Here is an 18864-nt window from a genome sequence, read left to right as displayed (position 1 = left end):
GGTCCCGACCCCCAGGTTGAGAAACTGTTCTATCTCATCTAGTTCATCCAGTTCTTTTAAGATAGCAAGGATAATAATAATATTAATAAATTTTATTTATACCCCGCCACCATCTCCCCGGAGGGGACTCGGGGCGGCTAACATGAGGCCAAGCCCAAAGATACAATACAGCAAAATAAAATACAAAACAACAAAAATTACATCAGAATAAAATACATACAGTGGCAAAATAAAATAAATAAAGCAAAATAACATAATGGAAAATCAAACACAATGGGCGGGCCAAATGCACAAGATAAAATGATAAAACCCTGGATGAGGTAGGAGTAGAAAAAGTGTATTTGAGAGGAGACCAAAAAGGATGAACAGTGGGGTTAGGCCTTTAATTTAGGATGGGGAAAAGTGCATCCTAAGGACAACACTGTAGATGGAACAGACAGAAATGGGATGGATGGTCACTCTCCAAAGACACATCGGAAGAGCCTAGTTTTCAGATCTTTCTTAAAGGCTGCTAGGGCGGGGGGTTGCCTAATCTCGCCAGGTAGCAAGTTCCAAAGCTGGGAGGCCACAGCGGAGAAGGCTCTCTCCCTCGTTCCCACAAGTCATGCCTGTGATAGAGGAAAGGGTGAAAGGAGGGCCTCCCCAGAGGATTGAAGGGATCGTGCAGGTTTGTGGTAGGAGATGCGGTCACGAAGGATCTTGAATGAGCTGATGAAACTCAAAACCTGGACATCCTACTGAGCAGTAGGCCCACATGTCATTTGGTCACAATATTCTCCACCATGGGCAGATTTGTTTCTTTTTAAAATGATGGTTCTCTATGACCTGTCACATTGCATAATTTTGCATATGCCTTGCTAAGGAGCAGAAGCGCTCATAAACTCTGTTACTGAATTATGAGGATGCATAATGGGAGCTGCTCTGTCACATAATACCATAATACCATAAAAAGCAGCCCTCTACTGCATATGGACATTAGGCAGCTGCACAATTCTAATTCCCACAGAAGTAAGTCCATTTACGAAGACGTATAGCCCCAATAGGATTCTGGTGATTATTTGTTATTTTTGGGAGATATGCAATGCTTTCAGTAATACTTTACAGATCGTGCCAGATGGGCATTATTACAATGTTATATATAGAATCTTAGGGAGACCACAAAGGGCATCCAGCCCAACCTCCTATCATGTAAGAATACACAATCAAAACACTCCCAACAGATGGCCATCTAGCCCGTTTAAAAAGCTCCAGAGAAGGAGACGCCACCACAATCCAAGGCAGTGCATTCCACTCTTCCACAGCTCTATCAAGAGGTTGTTCCTAATACTAAAGTGGAATCTCTTTTCCGGCAGTTTGAATGCGTTGCTCTTTATCCTAGCTCAGTGTTTCTAAACCTGGGGATCAGGGCCTCTGGGGGGTCGTGAGAATTTTTCAGAAAGGTCATCAAATACCATCAGAAAACATTGTTCAAGTTCAAGTTCACTTTATTACGGTCAATGACCAGCTCATGAATCAGAAAATATATATTTCTGATAGGAACCCATTTGGCAGAGAAGGCTGAAGATCTTTCCGCCTATCCTCTTCCTTTTTGGAAACAGATGGTGAAGCCTCCCACCAAAAGCTCTCCTCCGCTGTGATTCGCCTCACAGCCGGCCTCTCAGCCAATGGGAGGGGAGAGCAGACGTGCTTGGCGCATGTGCGGGCGAGGAAGAGTGTGTGAGACTGGAGGGAGGTTCACATCAGAGAGTCCCTTCAAGGCATGGGGCTTTTGTGTGGGAAGTTTGGCCCCATTCTATAGTTGGTGGGGTTCAGAATGCTCTTTGATTGTAGGTGAACTATACCTCCCAGCAACTACAACTTCCAAATAGCAAGATCTATTTCCCCCTAACTCCATCAGTGTTCCCATTTGGGCATATTGAGTATTTGTGCCAGGTTTGGTACAGATCCATCATTGTTTGAGTCTACAGTGCTCTCTGGATGTAGGTGAACTACAACTCCCAAACTCAAGGTCAATACACACCAAACCCTTCCGGTATTTTCTGTTGGTCGTGGGAGTTCTGTGTGTCAAGTTTGGTTCAATTCCAACATTGGTGAAGTTCAGAATGTTTTTTGAGTGTAGGTTAACTATAAATCCCAGCAACTACAACTCCCAAATGCCAAGGTCTATTTTCCCCAAACTCCACCAGTGGTCACATTTGGGCATATTGAGAATTTGTGCCAAGTTTGGTCCAGATTCATCATTGTTTGAATCCACAATGCTTTCTGGATGTAGGTGAACTACAACTTCAAAACTCAAGGTCCATGGCCACCAAACCCTTCCAGTACTTTCTGCTAGTCATGGGGACTTCTGTGTGCCAAGTTTGGTTCAGTTCCATCGTTGGTGGAATTCAGACTGCTCTTTGATTGTAGGTTAACTATAAATCCAAGCAACTACAACTCCCAGGTGACAAAATCAATCCACCACTCAACCCCACCAGTACTCAAATTTGGGCGTATTGAGTATTTGTGCCAAATTTGAACCAGTGAATGAAAATACATCCTGCATATTAGATATTTACATTATGATTCAGAACAGTAGCAAAATTAGTGTGCTGTCACATGCTGGGCCTATAGCAATTGGCTTTTGAACAGGACGTGCTCTTTGTGCCCAGCGGGAAGCCGGGGTGCCTCAGCTGAGAGGCCCTAAGGATTTTCCTATACAAAGTCTTTAGAAGCTTGAAGTTTAACCAGGTCCTTTATTATTGCTTAGGTCTTCAACAAAACAATCAAATACTTCTCAGATCTTCAACAAGTCAAACAAATACTTCAAGGCTTTGAATCAACTGGTGGCTTTCTTAATCTTGTCCACAAGGGACAGGCAACTGGCTTCGTGAACTGTTTCTTTTCTTTAAGAGGAAAACCCTTTTTAACCCCTCCTTGGGCAATCTACTTTCTAAACTTTGCTGGTGTGGGCTCTACTCCCGGCTCCAAACTGCTTCTTGGGTCCCAAGTAGACCTACCAGTCAAGGCTTTGTAGATTCTCCAGCTGGAGTCCTTTGGAACTGTTTTCCCCCGGAATTTCATAAGAATCATAGAATCATAGAATCATAGAATCAAAGAGTTGGAAGAGACCTCATGGGCCATCCAGTCCAACCCCCTGCCAAGAAGCAGGAATATTGCATTCAAATCACCCCTGACAAATGGCCATCCAGCCTCTGCTTAAAAGCTTCCAAAGAAGGAGCCTCCACCACACTCCGGGGCAGAGAGTTCCACTGCTGAACGGCTCTCACAGTCAGGAAGTTCTTCCTAATGTTCAGATGGAATCTCCTCTCTTGTAGTTTGAAGCCATTGTTCCGCGTCCTAGTCTCCAAGGAAGCAGAAAACAAGCTTGCTCCCTCCTCCCTGTGGCTTCCTCTCACATATTTATACAGAAGCTTCTCTACAGGTGGAGCTGATTCACGTCCTGTAGCTAAACTTTCAACTGTAAGACTGAGCTAAAATGGCTCCCCTTCCTCCTGAACCCTGGGTAGAGGGGAGGAACTAAAAAACCCAACGATGATAGGCAGGTGGCTGCAAACCAAGGGAAGCCACCTTATTGCAAAATGCATGGAACTTTGGAATACATGCAAACATTCAAAGAAAGGAAAGGAAGTTGGAGTTCCTGGTACAGCCGTACCAGCACAATTACAGTTATGAAGTTGCAATAGAAATAATTTTATGGTTGGCGGTCACCACAACATGAGGAAATGTATTAAGCAGTCACAGCATAAGGAAAGTTGAGAAACACTGCCTTAAGGGCACAGACTTCCCAACTCTCTGTCTTGGACAGAACTTGTCAGCATTTTTATCTGAAGGATGTGCTCGTGTGGCCCCTTCCATATGAGTTACACAACAAACCATGATAGGTAAATTGTTTATATTTAGCAACTTCTACATCTAGAGGAGTTCTCACAAGCTCTGGACTTGGTAAGATGAGCAGATAAGCAAGTAAGAGTGTTCTGTGGGCTGACAGTTAACACCTCTAAATAAGAGTCACAAAGATGGTGTGACAAAAGCTAAAACTGGTATCCTACAACTGATATGTGAGGGTTTGTATGCAAGCCACCAGTCAAGGAGCAGGAGCTCAAGTTCGCATTTTGGTGGCACTGCTGCTCAGGTTCTAATGAGAAATAGTTCAAGGTGCTCATGTTGTTGGGGACTAACAGTATCTGCTTCTCTAAAACCCACTGAGACAAAAGAAAAGTTGGAGTTTCTATTTCTGTCATGCAGATACTAGAATCCCCTGTTAGCACAATGGGTTAAACCAGTGTTTCTCAACCTTCCTAATGCTGCAACTCCTTGATACAGTTCCTCGTATCATAGTGACCCCAACCATAACATTATTTTCATTGCTACTTCATAACTATAATTTTGCTACTGTTATGAATTGTAATCTGATATGCAGGATGTATTTTCATTCACTGGACCAAATTTGGCACAAATACTCAATATGCCCAAATTTGAATACTGGTGGAGTTGGGGGAACATAGACCTTGACATTTGGGAGTTGTAGTTGCTGGGATTTATAGTTCACCTACATCCAGAGAGCACTGTGGACAATGATGGATCTGGACCAAACTTGGCACAAATGCTCAATATGCCCAGATGTGAACACTGATGGAGTTTGGGGAAAATAGACCTCGACATTTCGGAGTTGTAGTTGCTGGGATTTATAGTTCACCTACAATCAAAGATAATTCTGAACCCCACCAATGATAGAATTGGGCCAAACTTCCCACACAGAACCCCCATGACCAACAGAAAACACAGTGTTCCCTCACTTATTTCAGGGGTTACATTCCAGGACCTTTTGCAATAAGTGAAAAACCGCGATGTAGGGATGTTATATCTATTTTAATATTTATACATTATTTTAGTAGTTATACACTATTTAAGTCTTTATAAACTTAAAATAAAGTGAAGGAAAGGAAGGAAAGGTCCTTCAAGGCTAGAGGGAGGGAGGGAGGACAGAGGAGGAAAAGCACCTTGGAGAGCGGCGGTGGCAAAAACCCTCGAAACAGCAAAAATATCATGATATATATTTTATATTAATATTTTTTGAAAACCGTGAAACAGCGAGTCCACTAAAAGCAAACCGCGAAGTAGCGAGGGAACACTGTACTGTGCTTTCTGGTAGTCTTTGGCAACCCGTCTGACACCCCCTTGCAATCCCCACAGGGTTCCTGACCCCCACATTGAGAAACACTGGGTTAAACCCTGTGCTGGCAGGACTGAAGACCAACAGGTTGGAGGTTCGAATTTGGAGAGAGCGCAGATGAGCTCCCTCTGTCAGCTCCAGCTCCCCATGGTAAAAACATCAAAACATCCAGGCATCCCTTGGGCAACGTCCTTGCAGATGGCCAATTCTCTCACACCAGAAGCGACTTGCAGTTTCTCAAGTCACTCCTGATACACACAAAAAATGCAGATACTAACCACAACAATTTTCTAAGGTGGTTTTAGCATCTTCTATTTTGTTTAGCAACTGGCCTTTTAATTTACCAAGTATTTCCAGAAGAATGTGAGATTTCTGCTGGTGCTTTGAATGGTGAACCATTTGGGAGAACGAGCTGTAAGTGAAAGAAAGAACAAGGCAGTGCGGAGGAGGTGTGATGGGAGTAAGAAACCAGAAGGAGCCATTGGAAGTGAATGACAAAAAACACATGGTGCTACATTTGTGACTCATAAAGTCATCCCTCTCCCATCTGAAGTCCATCAGGCCCCCCTTCTTGTACTGAAGCAAGGATTCCTTCCTCTATCCCTTACTAACAGAAAGCTTGTTGTGAGGTCACATCACTCAAATTTTGTTCCAAGCAGGAGGAGCATTGTTATGCTGCTATCTGCCATAAGGGGATATTTATTTATTTACGACATTTATATGCCGCCCTTCTCATCCCGAAGGGGACTCAGAGTGGCTTACAAGGTACCGTATATATGCATACAATATATTATATTATTAGCACAATATAATATATTGTATGCATATTGCTATATTGTATTATATATTACTATATTGTACTATACCATTATATTGTAATATTATTAGTAATATTATTAAAGGGTAAAGGTAAAGGTAGTCCCCTGACATTAAGTCATGTCTGACTCTGGGGTGTGGTGCTCATCTCCATTTCTAAGCTGAAGAGCCAGCGTTGTCCGTAGACACCTCCAAGGTCATGTGGAGCGCATGGAGCATGACTGCATGGAGCGCCGTTACCTTCCCGCCGGAGCGGTACCTATTGATCTACTCACATTTGCATGTTTTCGAACTGCTAGGTTGGCAGAAGCTAGGGCTGACAGCGGAAGCTCATGCCGCTACCCGGAATCGAACCTGCGACCTTTCGATCAACAAGCTCAGCAGCTCAGTGTTTTAACCCACTGCGCCACCGGGGGCTCCTAGTAATATTATTAGGATATGTAAATATGTTTCTGAATTCCCTCTTATGTGAAGTTTTGATAATTGACGGTGGCTATATTAGTGTTGCATCGCTAATAAATGTTCTAGAAAGGCTGACTTTATTCTAAAATGTGGTACAAACATGTTTGCAAAGGCTCAAGAGCACTTTAAAATAAATTATCTGACTGCTTCATCACACTAGAGAATGAATCCACTTTAAATCTGGTTTCTGCTCCTGCAGAATTCTGGTGTTTGTAGTTTAGTGAGGCTGTTAAAGGCTCCTCCCTAAACTACAAACCCCAGAATTCTGCAGGAGGCACCAACCAGATTTAAAGTGGATTCATTCTCTAGTGCAGGAGTCCTCAAACTAAGGCCTGGGGGCCAGATACGGTCCACCAAGGTCATTTACCTGGCTCTCACTCAGGGTCGACCTAGGTCTAAAACAACTTGAAAGCACCCAACAATAACAACAATCCTATCTCATCAGCCAAAAGTAGGCCCTCACTTCCCACTGAAATACTAATAATTTTATATTTGTTGAAATTGTTCTTCATTTTAATTATTGTATTGTTTTTAAGTGTTTTTGCACTATAAATAAGATATGTGCAGTATGCATAGGAATTCATTCATGGTTTTTTTTCAAATTATAATCCGGCCCTCCAACAGGTTGAGGGACTGTGACCTGGCCCTCTGTTTAAAAAGTTTGAGGACCCCTGCTCTAGTGTGATGAGGTCCTACAATATTCTTAAAGGCAGGAGTTAATCAGGACTGAATGCCTCAACTGTCATGGAGAGAACGGGGCACAAAGTACAAGAACGTAACTAGTATAAAAGAGAAGGAAGAAAACTTAAGTAAGCAGCAAGGGAAGATGACCCAAGGTCTCTGGTGTTTGTACACTATTGCACAGTGCATAGGAAACAATATGGACTTATATCTATATATATATATAAATGCTCTGTTTGTTTTGAGTGACATCATAACTCAAAATCCGCTGGACTAATTGCCACCAAATTGGGCCACAACACACCTACTAACCCAAGGAGTGACCATCACTCAAAAAAAAAAGAGATTTTGTCATTTGTGAGTTGAAGTTGCTGGGGTTTATAGTTCACCTACATTCAAAGAGCATTCTGAACACCAATGATGAACCAAACTTGACACACAGAACTCCCATGACCAACAGAAAACACTAGAACGGTTTGGTGGGCATTGACCTTGAGTTTGGGAGTTTGAGAAGGACGGGGTACAAATGTTTGAAAATAAAAATTAATTAATTAATTAACCTACTGCACCACTGAGGGCTCACCCACTAGCACTAATATAGATAAGTGTAGCTTGCTATCGACCTTTGCAGCCCAAAAGACAGTTGCATCTGTCAAGTAGGAAATTTAGGTACTGCTTATGTGGGAGGCTAATTTAAGACGCCATAAAAATCTCCAGTAAGCATACAAAGAACGAGGAAGTACTTCATCAGTTTTTTTTTTGTTGTGTCAGGAGCGTCCTGTTGTGAGAGAATTGGCCGTCTGCAAGGACGTTGCCCAGGGGATGCCCGGATGATTTTTGATGTTTTATCATCCTTGTGGGAGGCTTCTCTCATGTCCCCGCATGAGGAGCTGGAGCTGATAGAGGGAGCTCATCCGCCTCTCCCTGGATTCGAACCTGCGACCTGTCGGTCTTCAGTCCTGCCGGCACAGGGGGTTAACCCACTGCGCCACAGGGGGCTCCACTTCATCAGTGTCACAAATGGATGGTGGAGCAACAGCTCCCCTGGTGGCCAGAATACCCTACATATGTTGTGTGTCTATGGCATTGAATGTTTGCCATGTATATGTACCCTGAGTCCCCTGTGGGGTGAGAAGGGCAGAATATAAATACTGTAAATAAATAAATAAATAAGTGCCTATTTATTGCCGAAGGCTTTCATGGCCAGAATCACTGGGCTGTTGTAGGTTTTTCGGGCTATATGGCCATGCTCTAGAGGTGTTCTCTCCTGACATTTCACCTGCATCTATGGCAAGCATCCTCAGAGGTAGTGAGGTGCCTATTATTTCTAGTTAAGGAACTGTATTCTTATATGACTGTTAGGATGAGAGTTGGCCTTTCCGGCTAACTAACCACATGTGTAAAGGAGTCAAGCAAAGATGCCTGTTTGCACAACTACTCTTTAATTTATATATGAATGGCATATGGTAATTTAACAGTGGTTTGGCCCAGAATTTTTCAGCCCTCAGTTGAGTCATGAAAGGTGTCTATTCTCTTATATGCTGATGATACGGTTTTAATTTCACTTACTTATATAGGTCTAAGAAGGCTGCTTTCTATGTTTGGCATATTTTATTATAGTGAAAAGCTGAACATCAATTATACCAAAACAAAAGTGATGGCTTTTGGAAAGAGATATACTCACTTTCAATTGTCTATCAGTGGCCATCAGATTGAACAATGCTGGCAACTGATGTCATCATCATCATAGACTATTACTCATGGTTGAATATGAGATTGCTTTCTGAGTGTAAGTTCTTGGCGGTGCATCCGTAGGTGATTGCAGAAACCTATTCTTGATCTGCATTTGCTGTACCTGGGCTTTCAAGAAAGTCTTTCCTGGAACCTCATATAGAAGTTTCTAGAGCAGTAGCCTTGAAAACTATCAAAGCAATCCTTAGACTTTGTAACACTTCAGTGGGTTTCCAGAGAAAAGTCATTTCCCAGATTCGGAATGGTGTTGCTGTCAGGAAATGGGATGATTCTCAAGTGCCTAAACTGGAAACCCTTCAGAATACACTTTTCAAGAAAATACTTGAATGCTTCTAGAACATGGCCATATAGTCTGAAAAACCTACAACAATCCATATAAGATATGTTTATTTATTTGATTGTATACAAATAACCCATGATCTAGGCATTCATAAACAACTATTACTTTACAAAGAGTAAGGACTTAGATGATGTCTACGGCTTGAGAGAGTAAAGATGAAGTAGTAATGGCAGGTTTCAGATATCCTGATATTTTGTGGAAGACAAACCCTGACAGGAATATCAAGTGAAAAAAATCCTCACTTGCCTTGCAGACAATATCTTGATTTTTACAGATATAGACCAAACTGCCAACTGAAAAACGTAGTGAATGCTTAAAGGGTCTGGACGTATGCATTCCCACGTCTCCCCTTGTTCTATGTGTTAATAAAAATGTAGAAAAGCTCTTTAAAACTGGTTATAAAGTGGGTGTTTGCCATGGAAACTGAGCAATGCAAAGTATAGTTTTCTCCGTTCTACCCCCAACTTTGTTTAACCCCTTCTGGTTATTTGAAAAAACCACTAGCAGTACATATTCTTTTTCTCTTTTCATATGGCCATGTTAGGCAGGATACAACCTAGTTTAAACACAGATTTTAAAAGAGCATAAAAATACATATATTAAAAACACAGAACAAAGATTAAAACACCAGTACTAATAAGACGTAAATTTAAAATCAAAGTTTAACATTGACTGGATAAGCCTGCTGGAAGAGATTAGTCTTTTAGTTGTGTCTTCAATTTTGACAGTTGGTGTTGTAGTTCAGCCAGTTCAGCCCATGATGGTGGCTGATACCAATGTTGATGTTGATGTGGATTATGTGGATTAAGTCCTGAAAATCATCAGTCTGTGTCTCCAGCAGTTAGTGAAGGTCACACTCCAGAGAGTTGCCAAGATGGTGCAGAGGAGCCGGTCTCTAGGAAAAAGTGTTCAGAGAATGAAATCCCAGGTCAGAGAATAATGAGTTGGAAGATAATGAGCTGGTTGATAGGAGACTTAGTTTTCGTAAACTTCAGGCTGCACAGAAGAATCTCCGAAAGTCACAGCACCTGTTACAGAAGAAGCCCATATCAGGAGCTCATGCAAGAAGGCATGGCTTCATGTCTATATTAGAAAGGCCAGGAGGAGCATTTTCCAGCCAGTCTGGTCAAAGTTGGTAATTGAGACAACAGCACTTGCCAAGACGATTCGAGTTTCATGCTTTTGTTCATGTTTCACGCATCCAAGTTTTAAGGATTATTCCTGGATTTTTGTATTGGATTTTATGCTGCCTTGTGCTTCCTGTTCCTTGTATTCCTGTGCCTGATGTTCTGATGCTTTGGGATTCTTGATGGCTACTGTACTTTGAACCTTGTGAACCATTTTATAAGCATAGACTTTTATGTTTTTATTTTTTTTTCTGAAGTGCTTTTTATATAATCTTCAATAAACTGCTTTGCTGATTTAACTTGTACTGGCGTGTGGTGGTTAAGTACAGAGGTGTTTCTCGGCCTGGACCACAACAGTTGATTTAGCTGTTGAATCTCTCCCAGCAGGTCATTGCACAGTCTAGGTGCAGCTGATGGTCCTTTGGGTGAACATTACAAGAAGGGTTCTGGCTGGTTGTGGTCTGGTGGAAAGTTAGATATAAGGTTATCCTGTAGGTAGCCTGGAACATACCATGTAGGGTTTTAAAGGTCGGAACCAACACTTTGTACTTTGCGCCTGGAAACTCACTGGCAACCAGAACAGTGATTTTAGTATATATATATTTTCATGTCAGGAGTGACTTGAGAAACAGCAAGTCACTTCTGGTGTGAGAGAATTGGCCATCTGCAAAGATTTTGCCCAGAGGACGCCTGGATATTTTTATGTTTTTACCATCCTTGTGGGAAGCTTCTCTCATGTCTCTGCATGGGGAGCTGGAGCTGACAGATGGAGCTCATACACACTCTCCTCGGATTCGAACCGCCAACCTTTTGGTCTTCAGTCCTAACGGCACAAGGGTTTACCCATTCCACCATGGGGGTTCCGGTATAGGTGCAATATGCTCACTTCTAGATGTTCCCATAACCAATCTGGATACCATGTTTTGAGCTAGCTCAGCAGTTCCCAATCTCCCTAATGCCGAGACCCCTTAATACAGTTCCTCGTGCTGTGTTGACTCCAACCATTAAATTATTTTCGTTGCTACTCCATAACTAATTTTGCTACTGAATTGTAATATAAATATCTGATATGTAGGATGTATTTGCATTCACTGGACCAAATTTGGCACAAATACCCCATACGCCCAAATTTGAATACTTGTGGGGTGGGGGCGGTGTTGATTTTGTCATTTGGGAGTTGTAGTTGCTGGGATTTATAGTTCACCTACAATCAAAGAACATTCTGAACTCCAACAACGATGGAATTGAACCAAACTTCACACACAGAACTCCCATGACCAACAGAAAATACTGGAAGGGTTTTGTGGGCATTGACCTTGAGTTTTGGAGTTGTAGTTCACCTACATCCAGAGAGCTCTGTGGACACAAACAATGATGGATCTGGACCAAACTTGGCACGAATACTCAGTATGCTCAAATGTTAACACTGGCGGAGTTTGGGGAAAATAGACCTTGACATTTGGGAGTTGTGGTTGCTGAGATTTACAGTTCGCCTACAATCAAAGAGCCCCTTTCTGATGGTCTTTGGCAACCCCTCTGAAAGCCCCCTTGCAACCCCCCCCCCAGGGGTCCTGACCCCTAGGTTGAGAAACACTGAGCTAGCTGGACCTTCTGAATTTGATTACAGAAGTAGCCCAATGTACAGCACATTGCAGAAGTCCAACCTTGAGGTGACTAGTGCAAGCACTACCATCCTAATGCCTTCAAATTCTAAGAAGGGCACAGTATCAACCAATGCTCTTGAGACCTATTTCTCTCAGCCCACCTTCCATAATCTACAATCTAGAAGACAAAGCTGTGAAAGCTCTTAGTGCTTCCAAGGTTAAAAGCAGATCACTAGACAAAGAAATACGTTGTGTGGAAGACATACAAGGTTATTTTGGCAGGCGTGGGTGATACAAAAGGTATAATTTCAGAAGGATTTTTTAAAAGAACCAAATACCCAGCTCAGTGTAACTGTGGGTGGCTGTGCTGTAAATGATTAAATGATCCTTTGCTATCTGGAGTGGGGTTTGGATCTGAAGGCTTGTCTGGCAGATCTTATGATGTCTTCCAATAACACAGGCATAATGGGCATTCATCTCAGGCAGTCGGTTTGGGGCATCATGAAAAAATATTGTCTTCTTCCTTCTGGGAAAAGGAGGAGGTGTTTGTGTTAATTTCTGCCTCAGGTGCCAAAATTACCCGTCTTGAAGGCTGCAATTCTTCAGTGGAGAAGGAATGTGCCATTTCGCTGCTCTGCCGAAGACATCAAAATCTCTTGTCACCTCACCCGAGTGTTGTCATTTAGTTGGTATTTTTGCTTTGCTAGCCAATTTTACATCTATATGAATTATGGGGAATATAAATTATCTCTTTGCTCTCACCAGAAGGTGGCTACATGGGACATTTTGTTGAAATATTGAGCTGCTGGCAGGCTTGTGGCAAACAAATCTTCATCACTGAATGCTCTTAGTCCCAGTGAGAGCAAACCTATTGGGCAATGAGTTGTAGTAGGTTTTTCGGGCTGTACGGCCATGTTCTAGAAGTATTCTCTCCTGACCTTTCGCCTGCATCTATGGCAGGCATCCTCAGAGGTTGCAGTACAATTAATTCTATGAACAGAAAGATGGAGTAGCTATGGGGAGCCCTCTCAGCCCAGTCATAGCAATTTCTACATGGAACTCTTTGAAAAACAAGCCCTGAAAATGAAGTCAAACATGATCCCCCCCCCCAATAAAAGATAGTAACTTATAGTTTTGCTAAGGACAAGGACACCAGACTGAACAATAAGGGTTAAACCTTGGTCAATTTGCAAATACACTAACAACAACAACGACCCTTCCCATGTTAGATAGTGTGTATCATTTAATCAAGGTTTTTATGCCCTATTTTCATATATTTATAGCAGAAGATAATACATTTATTACTGAGAAACCACGTCCCTTTACACTTATGTACTCTCTTGAACTTCTATGGGACTTTTTTCCCTTCTGAAGGACTCTTTTGCCCCACATCAAGGACTCTCTTTCCCATTATGGACATATTTTCATTCCAGATATTATGAACTATGGACTTATATTGAGCCATAATCAAGGCTCATTTCAATTTCTCTATGGGACTCTGGTAGGAGGGATAAGTGGGTATGTTTTCTATGTTATGATTTCTATATTTCTCCCTGTGTATCTAACCTTTTCCTGACCCTTTTGCCCAATTCCCTTTTATTGAAAAATGTATAAAAATATAAGCAGCCACCCTCCGTGACCCTGGAAAGAAGGAAATCCTCAGTTGAAAAGACCCTTATCAAAAGACACTTTTTGCATGGACAATAACAATGGATTGTGACCTTTGGGGCTCGGAGTTGGTCCCCCCAGGGGAGGTGGTTGCTTGGCATTGATGATCATATCTCAATAGGACAAAAGTGGCCTTCGGAAAGCCACCCTTTGTCCTGATCTGTTACTTGTTTAAATCTTCCTCCATCAAAACTTCAGCCAGATTTCCTCATTGTTCCCATATCTCGGCACCCAGAAAATCCGGATCCGACAGGCTTGCCAGACATCAACGTTTATTGCTTTCAATCATAGACAATAGGATTGGCCGGCTTGGACACTTCCTATCACCATAATCTTCTCAAGAATCCATTGTTTCCCTCTCATCCTGCCTCCCTCTCTCCTGATTCGTTGGGAAGCCGAGGCAGCAGAAGCTCAGCCATTAGCCCAGGCGCTCAGGAGGCGGCCAAGCCTCCTCCCAGCTGTAGAGTGCCAGCCAATCATCGTCGAGCTAGCAGGGGGGTGGGGAGCGGGAAATTCAAACCGGACAGCTCTGTTTTATGTATAAAAAGGCCTTTATTTGTGTACACTGCATGCTCTGCTTGGCGAAATATTGCTGCTTTGCATCCTTTCCAGCTGGATCGAAATAAAATAAACTTGGTGGCGCTTCCTTCAACTTTGGTGAGATTCTTTTGGGAACTTAGGGGAATCTTTTAAATTGCGGCTTTTCTTTGCTCACCATTGTAGCGAGCCCTCTTTGGTGGGTCTGCAGGGTCTCTCCTTCAGGGCGAGACCCTTTTAAATTCCTCCTCGATTTCAGAAACAGCAACAAAAAAAGAGCCCACTGTATGGTTCAGATATGTGGATGACACTTTCACCATTTGGAGCCACGGAGAAGAAGAACTAAACAGGTTCCTGGACCATCTTAACAGCATCCACCCAAACATCCAATTCACCATGGAAAAAGAAAATGAAGGAAAACTGCTTTTTCTAGATGTCTTAGTCATCCGCAAACCAGATCAACAATTGGGTCACACAGTTTACAGAAAACCTACACACATGGATAGATACCTAAATAAAAACTCCAACCATCACCCAAGTAAAAAAAGCAGCACAATTAAAGCCCTGGCAGACCGTGCAAAAACAATCTGCAAATCCCACCTCCTCTTAGATGAACTGAACCACCTAAACTGGGCTTTACAGGCCAAATGGAGATTCCACCACAGACATCAGATGAGCTGCAAGACCAAGAACAAGCCACAAGAGTAAAAACAAAGATCCACCCAGAGGAAAAGTGTTCTTGCCATACATCAAGAGAACCACTGACCGCATTGGGAAGCTGATGAAGAAACACAACCTAGAAATAATCTACAAACTCACTAAGAAAATCCAAAAAATGTTACGTTCAGCAAAGGACAAGAGGGATCCTCTCACCTCTACAGGAGTCTACCGTATACCATGCAACTGTGGACAAGTCTACATATGGACCACCAAACGCAGCGCCCAAACACGAATGAACGAACATGAAAGGCACTGCAGACTGCTTCAACCAGAGAAGTCAGCCATAGCAGAGCACCTGATGAACCAACATGGACACAGCATACTATTTGAGAACACTGAAATGCTGGACCACACCAACAACCACCATGTCAGACTACACAGAGAAGCCATTGAAAGCCACAAGCATGTGGACAATTTCAACAGAAAAGAAGAAACCATGAAAATGAACAAAATCTGGCTGCCAGTATTTAAAAACTCTAAAATTATAACAGTAAATAAAAAGCAAAACTCAAACACAGGGGAATTCCAGAGAAGAAACAATCAGGAACAGCTAATCACCTCTCAACAAGGAATTCCCCCAGGCAGAAACAAGCCACACCTAAAAACTGTCAGGCCATCAAATGCTAACCAAGGTGGCCAACTGAAGCATTCACACCTAGCTCCACCAAACAAGAGTTCGTTCTTCTACCCTGGACTTTCCACAGATATATAAACCCAATTTTCCTAGTTTCCAACAGACATCACGACCTTTGAGGATGCCTGCCACAGATGCCGGTGAAATGTCAGGAGAGAATGCTTCTAGAACATGGCCATACACCCCGAAAAACCTACAACAACCCAGTGACTCCAGCCATGAAAGCCTTCAACAATACTATTGGGCAATATTCAGTGTGCCTTCTCTAGCTAGGGCTTCAGGAGTTCTTTCACACAACTGAATGGTAGGATTACCATTAACTGTCAGCCGCAAGGAGAGGCAGGAAGCTATACTCCAGTTAATGAAGCAGACAAGTTCCTAGGGATAACTACTTTAACAGAAAGTTTGGTACCAAATGCAGAAATAAAAGAACAAATAGGGATACACTACAAAAAAGAAGAACAGTTCAACATGTTTCAGTAAAAATGTTAGGTAAAGGTTTTCCCCTGACATTAAGTCCAGTCATGTCCAACTCTGGGGATTAGTGCTCATCTCCATTTCTAAGCCAAAGAGCCGGTGTTGTCAGTAGACACCTTTTAGGTCATGTGGCCGGCATGACTGCATGGGGTACTGTTTACCTTCCCGCAGAGACAGTACCTACTGATCTACTCACATTTGCATGTTTTCAAACTGCTAGGTTGGCAGGAGCTGGGGTTAACAATGGGAGCTCACCCTGTCCCACGGATTCGAACCGCCAACCTTCCGGTCAGCAAATTCAGCAGCTCAATGGTTTAACTCATCGCGCCACTGCGGCCCCTGGGATCAGCTCTTTCCCAGTTCAAATTTTGATTGGCTTGTTCACTGCGGACACATTGCTGCAACTCAACAGTGAAAGTGTATCTTTTTGTGTGGCTCCCTTTCTTCCTCCTGCCAATGTTGCTGCTAAAAAGCTTAGAGCTAGAGAGAGGAAGAAACAGCCTTTGTAAAAGGAGTTTCTCCATCAGAAGTTTTGTTAACCTCAATGCTTGAGTTATATAATTGTATGTGTACTCTTCTGTCTGTATTTTGTTCAAAACCTGGTATAAACATGATGCAAAAAGCCGATGTTTACATCTTTCAACCAGTCACTCTGTAATTCTAGGGCTGGCCCTGGTTGCAGGACTTTTGTCAGTGGTGGCCCTTTGTTTCACACCTTCCTGCTCTTACTACTGCTTCTGTTTGCTTTTGCTCTCCCTTACTCAGCTGGAATTGGGGTGAGAAAAGGGAGAAAAGTATCTGGCAAGCTGGTCTTTCATTGAATGCAACCACTTTTAAGTCATGACTGTGTGTGTGAAGATAAAGAGATGATTAAAACATTTAATGTAACTTTGACCAGATTCATTCTGAGATGAAGGGAACAGCAGTTCCATCCTACATACAAGACACTGAGTATGCTCAAAGAAGAGCCTGATGACAGCAAAGACAATCAAAGCACTTTTGTCAGTTAAAAGCAAGGCAATTTCTTGTTCTCAAGAAAGGAACAGCAGGATCTCTTTTGCAGATTCTTTTCTTTTGCACAAGAGACAGCTGAGAGGCAAATGGGTATCTTGGGGATATCAAATGGAGGCTGCTTCCATCAGGAGACAGAGCTGTTCAGGTCTAACTTTTCTTCAAGACCGCATCTTTTTCTATGAACCAGTATGGGCTCTTGAGATCGACAGGGGAAGCCCTCCTCTCGGTCCCACCACCGTCTCAAGCACAGTTGGTGGAGATGAGAGAGGGCCTTCTTTGTGGTGGCTCCACGGCTCTGGAATACCCTCCCAAAAGAGATTAGATTAGCCCCCAACCTTCAATCCTTCCGTTCCAACTTGAAAACATGGATGTTCAGACAGGCCTTTGACCTTGAATAGGCTGAGTGGGCCCATATGAAGCTGACACTTGGCACCTGTGAACTCACAACAACAAAACTTTATTTATATACCATTCTATCTCCCCGAGGGGACTCAGAGCGGTTTCCAAGTAACATCATCAATACATACAGACTAAACAACATAAACATAAAATTAACAAAGCAATATAAGCATAAAAACACAATAGCACATATATATTTAAAATAATCCTGCCTGTTTAAGGCAATTTAAAAAGGCCGGCAGTTTTATCTACTGTTGTTTAAAAATGGCATTGTTTTGATTTTATGTAACGTGTTGACAGGGGGTTGGTGTTATCATTTTATGTGACTTATTTTATACTTTTGTACCATTTTTACCAGTTGTATGTTATATGTGCACCTTGCAGTGCTTTGTAAGTCACCCCGAGTCCCTTTGGGGAGATGGTGGTCGGATATAAATAAAATATTATTATGATTATTATTATAATTACTACACTGTATGTCGCAGCAAATGAGATCTATATGCTGGATTTTGTATCACAAAATCACAAGTCGAAAACTGGTGATGTCTGGTGTATTGTGTTCCAAAACTTTTGTCAGTCTGGATTAGAAAGTCCCACAGTATTTTTGCATGTTCACTTTCCACGACCTTTGCAGGTTTATGATCCCATCAGTTCTTTACTCTGGCAGGTGGTACTTGTGACATAAGTTCCAATGCATCATTTGGGCCAAAGAGTTGTGCCTCTGTTTGTATTATTATTATTATTATTATTATTATTATTATTATTATTATTTAAAGCTACCCACTTACCCAGAACAGGAGAGGAGCATTTGCTTCTTTCCCTACTCCAGGTAACACAACCCAAAGGATTCTGAATGGGAATGATGCAATGGTTTCCTTTTTAGTAGATTCACACAATCAAAGGGTTGGTTCTGTCCTTAGGCAGAGTGAAACAGTTGCCTTACACCAGGCATTCTCAAACGGTGCTCTGTGGAGCTCTTGGGGCTTCACGGGTAATAGTTAAGGGCTCCATGGCACCATGCTGCTTCCTTCTCTTTCCTCCTCCTGAGAAATGCAGGGAAAAGCAGCAGCAGTGCCATCAGTAATGGACTGGATGATGGAAAAACAAATTGAAACTTAATCCAGACAAGACAGAGGTACTCCTGATCAGTCGGAAGACAGATCAGGGAATAGGTATCCAGCTTGTTTTGGATGGGGTCACACTCCCCCTGAAGACACAGGTATGTAGTCTGGGTATCCTCCTGGACTTGGCACTGAATCCGGAGGCCCAGATGTCGTCGGTGACCAGGAGGGCCTTTGCACAATTAAAACTAGTGCACCAAGTGCGCCCATTCCTTGAGAAGCCAGATCTGGTCATGGTGGTACATGCCTTAGTCATATCTTGTCTGGATTATTGTAACACACTCTACATGGGGCTGCCTCTGAAGAGTGCTTGGAAATTTCAGCTGGTCCAAAGAG

This window comes from Anolis sagrei, chromosome X (assembly GCF_037176765.1).
Source record: "Anolis sagrei isolate rAnoSag1 chromosome X, rAnoSag1.mat, whole genome shotgun sequence".
Taxonomy (NCBI): domain Eukaryota; kingdom Metazoa; phylum Chordata; class Lepidosauria; order Squamata; family Dactyloidae; genus Anolis; species Anolis sagrei.
The sequence above is the reverse complement of the archived record's forward strand: the minus strand, read 5'-3'. Positions refer to the sequence as shown.